This window comes from Solanum tuberosum, unplaced genomic scaffold (assembly GCF_000226075.1).
Source record: "Solanum tuberosum cultivar DM 1-3 516 R44 unplaced genomic scaffold, SolTub_3.0 scf00479, whole genome shotgun sequence".
Classification (NCBI taxonomy): domain Eukaryota; kingdom Viridiplantae; phylum Streptophyta; class Magnoliopsida; order Solanales; family Solanaceae; genus Solanum; species Solanum tuberosum.
In genome coordinates, this window is record NW_006239404.1 from 356,550 (window position 1) to 362,380 (window position 5,831).

The following is a 5,831-nucleotide window of genomic DNA, read 5'->3' on the forward strand; positions in this document are numbered from 1 at the left end:
GTTAATATTTTTTTTTTTGATGAACTAGTTATTGTTCCGAACTATTGAGATTCATGATTTCAGTTATTCATTTTATTGTTTGGACATATGGACTATTTTTCTGGCTAGCGTTTGGCTTAAAATCAAAATGTTAAAATGTGTTTAAGTTTGTTTTCCCTTATTTAAACCCGATTGCCCTTAGTTCGCATAATTTTGTATCGGTTTAAATGTCTAAGATGATGTCCTGCTAATTTAATCTTTGGATGTAGTTTAATTAGATTGATTGCCTGTTAAGTCATAGAAAATCTGAATTGTCCTAAAAAAAAAATTCTTATCTGCTAGGGGAATATAAAGTTTGTTGTATTGTTAATCTTGAGTCTTGTAATCTGATTTCGTGGAATGTTTAGCCTTTGTTTGGGCTGGCTGTTGTCTCTAGTTTAGCCGTAAAAAAGGTTCATCTCCTCAACTTTGTGTTTAACTCAGCTCAAGTAGTACTCTGTTGCTCTTTTGAATTTCTATTTCTATTTATGTGATTAGGCGTTTCTTTATTTATAGAGTAATCACGTTTATAATACTTCTCCCCTTATTCACGTTTTATTTTGGTTTCGAGTATTATATGATGAACACTCTATTGGTTTCTTTGGCTTCATTCTTGCTTCTTCTTCATTTCGACTTCTATACTCTTGTTTAAAAGTCTGTTTGGTTTGAATATGAGTCTCTAGACTTATTTCCTTCACCGTTTAAATTTCTAGCTGATCATCGCATTATTCTTTCCTTGCTGTAAGATAAATATATGAACCTGTGTATGTAGTTGTTTAAGTTTATTTTTGTGTGTGCATCCGTCCTCGCCTCAAATCTTTTTGATGAACGTCACTGTTGAACTTTTGAGGCAAATTTATACTTTGGGGGTGGTTGGTCAATGTTGTGTCCTCTTTCTTGAGCATTCTGTTGGAAAATAGTGTTGATCGAGTGCACTATAATTCTCGTTCATATTGTTGTCGTTTTGAGTTGTATAAAACTGTTTGTTTGCTGTAATTTTTGGCAGAATGGAGCTCTTTTTTTTAAAAAAAAAAAAAGAAAGAATTTTAAATAAAATATTTGTCAGCCTGACACTCGCACTCGAATCATAGCTGTGTTTTGATGTCTATTTTTATATTGCTTTGGAATATCTTGCCGAGTCCGACATAGGGAAGGAAGCAACCTCTTCCTTAAAGCTTTTATTTTCAGACCATCACAGTTAGTTGCCATTTTGTTTTACTCTTTTTCCATTATTGTTTTTTCCTTAATGAACATTGTCTTTGCCTTAAAGTTCAATCTAGCAGCATGTTTGTTTTCTTAACCGATGTTAAGTTACCCCCGATAATAGCTTAGATTGAATATGTTTCCTTGGTTCCTACTTAAGCTCTTTAATTTCGTACTTGATGCATCTTTAGGCTTAAGCTGCTTAGATGTTCTTAGTCTAATTACTGTTGGTTGTATTGATTAACAAATCTTCAAAAAAAAAAAACAAGTTCATGGGTCACATTTGGTGCAAGGTTATCTCTATTTGACATTCTTTAGCTTAATAATAATATATTGTTTCATTTTTGGGCATCACTTTACTGTGTGATATTTGAGTAGTTTATAATTTTTATGGTAAAATAGTTGCTCCACTCTTTCTAAACTTATTTGCCCTTATTTGAATCCTTCATGTTTAGGTGTCTTTGCTTAGAATCTAAAGTCTTCTTATATAATTAATTGGTTGCAAGAATGCTTATTTTATTATCCTTATTTGCCAAAGGGATTTGATAATCGTATGTATTGTTTATTCTCATCTTAATACGCTAAGTAGTAGTTGATTAGAACATCCAGTTTCTCTCATTAAATGACTACTTTAAAATGATCATTTTTTTTTTTTTTTGTTCAACCACATCTGAATGTGTTGAGTGATTTAATTGTTCACATTTTAAAATGTACTACTTCTGTCCCATGGTCGTTTGGTTAATTTTTATTTCTTATTTGTTTACATGTGTCACTAACTCGAGTCCCTCTTGGGCTTCATCTTTCTTCCCTTTGCATTTCGAGAGGGCCATAAAGGCCCAAGATTCTTTTATTGAGTCGGCCTCATCTTGTTCAAATTGCTGGAAAGTCAAATTATAGGTCCCGAAAAGTCAAAAATGGGTTGTATACATATTGTATACAACGGTATATGCTGATATGCGGGTCCAAAATGCAAAAACACAGGGCGGAGGCGAAATACGGGTGTTTGGAAGCAACATATACATGAAAAGCACCTATACACATGCTAATATACACTGATATACATCAGGTGTATACAAAAAGGGGAATTGGGTTAAGCCCAATAGTAGCAGCGAATTTGGCCCAAAAAGGGCCCAAATTCAATTTTCTCCTTTACCTTTAAATTATTTAATTGTCTTTTGTTTATTTTTCTTATCATTAACTCTAACTTTAGAATTGTTAATTAGCTTAATTAGATTCCCCAAAAGATGAGTTATTTTCTTTGTGTTGGTTTAATTCTAATATATTTCATTTTTTTTGTGTTCGTTTATTTTATTAATCAAGTATATTGGTCAAAATTTTATATCTTCAATTAAGTTAAACCGTTTGTACTTAAAAAGAGATGTTCTTTAATGCTTTTCACTTAATCACATTTTACTCATTTTAAAATTGTTTTAAGTTAAAGTATTTTTCTCAAATAAACTTTAAAAAATGTTGGTCAAAACCTTTTCAATTAATTAAAAAATAATAATACTTACTTATTCATTTTCTCAAAAAAGGTTAGTCAAGACTTTTATTCTTCAATTAATTTAAAATGATTTTCATGCTTTAATTTATTAAATTGGTTTAAATCATTATTTCAAAATGAATTAAATAAATTCTAATTAATCTATTTTATTAATATTCTAATCACTTGTATTTAGAGTCAAATATTTCATTTTGGATCCCTTTCTCTAAAAAATAAAATAGGATAAAAATGCGTCAGTTATTTAATTATTTTCTCAAAGTTAATCAAATATTGTAAATTATTATTTTCTATATTAAATCTTTTTTTTTCTAAAAAATAGTCAAAATATATTTTATTCAAGTCGCAGGTCAACCGCATGTTAGCGGACACTTCGAATGCTTAAACCCTTCTCGAAGTGTAAATTGAACCCCGAACCCTTTTTGGTATTTTCAAATGATTTTTTCTGTTTTAATCTTTGAAAATTATAAGTTTTCTTAATTTCTTTAAAAAATTAAGTGGCGACTCATTCTAAGTATTTTTCTCAAATTGTTTTTTACTAGGAACATTTGAAAAAGTGATTTTTCTAAAGGTTAGTTAAATTATGACACAACAGTGCCTAAGGGTCGTTTTATTTCGTACAGTAAGGCGAGAAAGTTAGTTTCCAAGGGGTGTGTCAATCACTTAGTCCGAGTTAATGACTCTAGTGTTGAGATACCTCCTACTCAGTCAGTTCCAGTAGTAAAAGAGTTTCCAGAATTCTTTCCAAATGATCTTCCTCGAGTCCCTCCTGAGAGAGAAATAAACTTGGGTATAGACCTTCTTCTAGATACTCGTCCTATATCTATTCCACCATATAGAATGGCACCAGCAAAGTTGAAAGAGCAATTGAAAGATCTCCTAGAGATGGGTTTTATTCGACCAAATGTCTCACCTTGGGGAGCTCTGGTCTTATTTGTGAGGAAGAATGATGGTTCCCTTAGGATGTGTATAGATTATCGTCAGTTGAACAAAGTTACCATCAAGAATAAGTATCCTCTTCCAAGAATTGATGATCTCTTTGATCAACTTCGGGATGCCACTTGTTTCTCTAAGATATACCTCAGATCTGGCTACCATCAGTTAAGAGTAAGGGAATATGATATTTCAAAGATAGCTTTCAGGACCCGTTATGGTCATTATGAGTTTCTAGTCATGTCATTCGGTTTAACTAATGCACCTACAACGTTCATGGACCTTATGAATAGAGTATTCAAGCCTTACTTAGATATGTTTGTTATTGTGTTCATTGATGACATACTAATCTATTCGAGGAATGAGGAAGATCATGCTAGCCATCTCAGAATAGTCCTCCAAACTCTAAAGGATAGGGAGTTGTATGCCAAGTTCTCTAAGTGTGAATTTTGGCTTGAGTTTGTGGAAACTTTAGGCCACATTGTTTCCGGTGATGGGATTAGAGTTGATACTCAGAAAATTGAGGCAGAGCAGAATTGGCCTAGACGCACATCTCCAACTGATATTAGGAGTTTCTTGGGGTTGGCTAGATATTATAGAAGGTTCGTAGAAGGGTTCTCATCTATTTCGTCCCCTTTGACCAAGTTGACTCAGAAAATAGTGAAGTTTCAATGGTCTGAAGCTTGTGAGAAAAGCTTTCAGGAATTGAAAAAGAGTTTGACTATTGCCCCAGCATTGACCTTACTAGAAGGTACACAAAGCTTTGTTGTATATTGTGATGCGTCTAGAGTTGGTTTGGGTTGTGTGTTAATGTAGAATGACAAAGTTATAGCTTATGCCTCCAGACAGTTGAAAGTTCACGAGAAGAATTACCCGATCCATGATCTAGAGTTGATTGCCGCAGTATTTTCTTTGAAAATATGGCGTCACTATCTTTATGGTGTTCATGTGGATGTGTTCACTGAACACAAGAGTCTTCAGCATGTGGTTAGTCAGAAAGAGCTTAATTTTAGACAAAGAAGGTAGTCAGAGTTACTCAAAAATTATGATATGAGTATCCTCTATCACCCAGTTAAGTCTAATGTTGTTGTTGATGTCCTGAGCAGGTTGTCTATGGGTAGTAACGCCCATTTTGAGGAAAATAAGAAAGAGTTAGCAAAAGATGTGCAGAGACTTGCACGATTAGGAGTTCGACTAATGGATTCCACAGAATGAGGAGTAGTGGTGATGAATGGGGCTGAATTATCATTAGTGTCAGAAGTAAAAGATAAGCAAGACTAAGATCCTATTTTGCTTGAATTGAAGGCAAATGTTCATAAGTAAAAAGTAATGGCTTTTGAATAAGGGGGAGATGGTGTATTAAGGTATCAAGGTAGGTTGTGTGTACCAAGGGTGGATGATCTCCAAGAAAGGATCATGGAGGAAGCTCATAGCTCCATTATATTCTATCCAATCAGGTTCCACAAAGATGTATCGCGATTTGAGAGAAGTTTATTGGTGGAGTAGTATGAAAAAGGGCATTGTTAGAGTTTGTTGCTAAGTGTCCAAATTGCCAACAAGTTAAAGTAGAGCACCAGAGGCCTGGTGGTAAGCCTAGCAACGGAATCGGGAGGTGCCGGTTCCGGTTTCGATCCGTTCTAGTTCGTTACCGGTTCCGTCTCGGTTCCGGTTAGTCCCGGTTTGGTCCGGAACGTAGCGGGTCCGGGAGGGGTAACGGGACGAAAACCGGGATTTACCGGTTAGTCCCGGTTCCGGTCCCGATCCGGTCCGGTTTTATTTTTTTTAAATCTTAATTAAAAAATTAAAATTGTAGCCGTTGGGCAACGAATTTTGGGCCCCCACCAATGGCTCTTTCACCCCCATAACTTCCATTTTACACCTCCCTACCCCCCAAACTTTTTTTAATACCCCAACCTTCTAAAAACCACATTTTCATCCCTTTTTTTAACTATAAATACCCTCAATCTTTGGTCTTTGGAAATTGGAGCTTCAAAATTCAACTTTCAATTTTCGGCTTCCGGTCATACACGTCTACTTTTTTAAGTAGACGTTTGGTACATTCGTTCCAACTCACTTTTCATTTAGTTATTTATTTGTTTGCATTTAATTATTTATTTTGTGAGTAATTAGTCTCTAGTCTCTACTTATTTAGTTATTTATTTGTTTAAAACTTTGC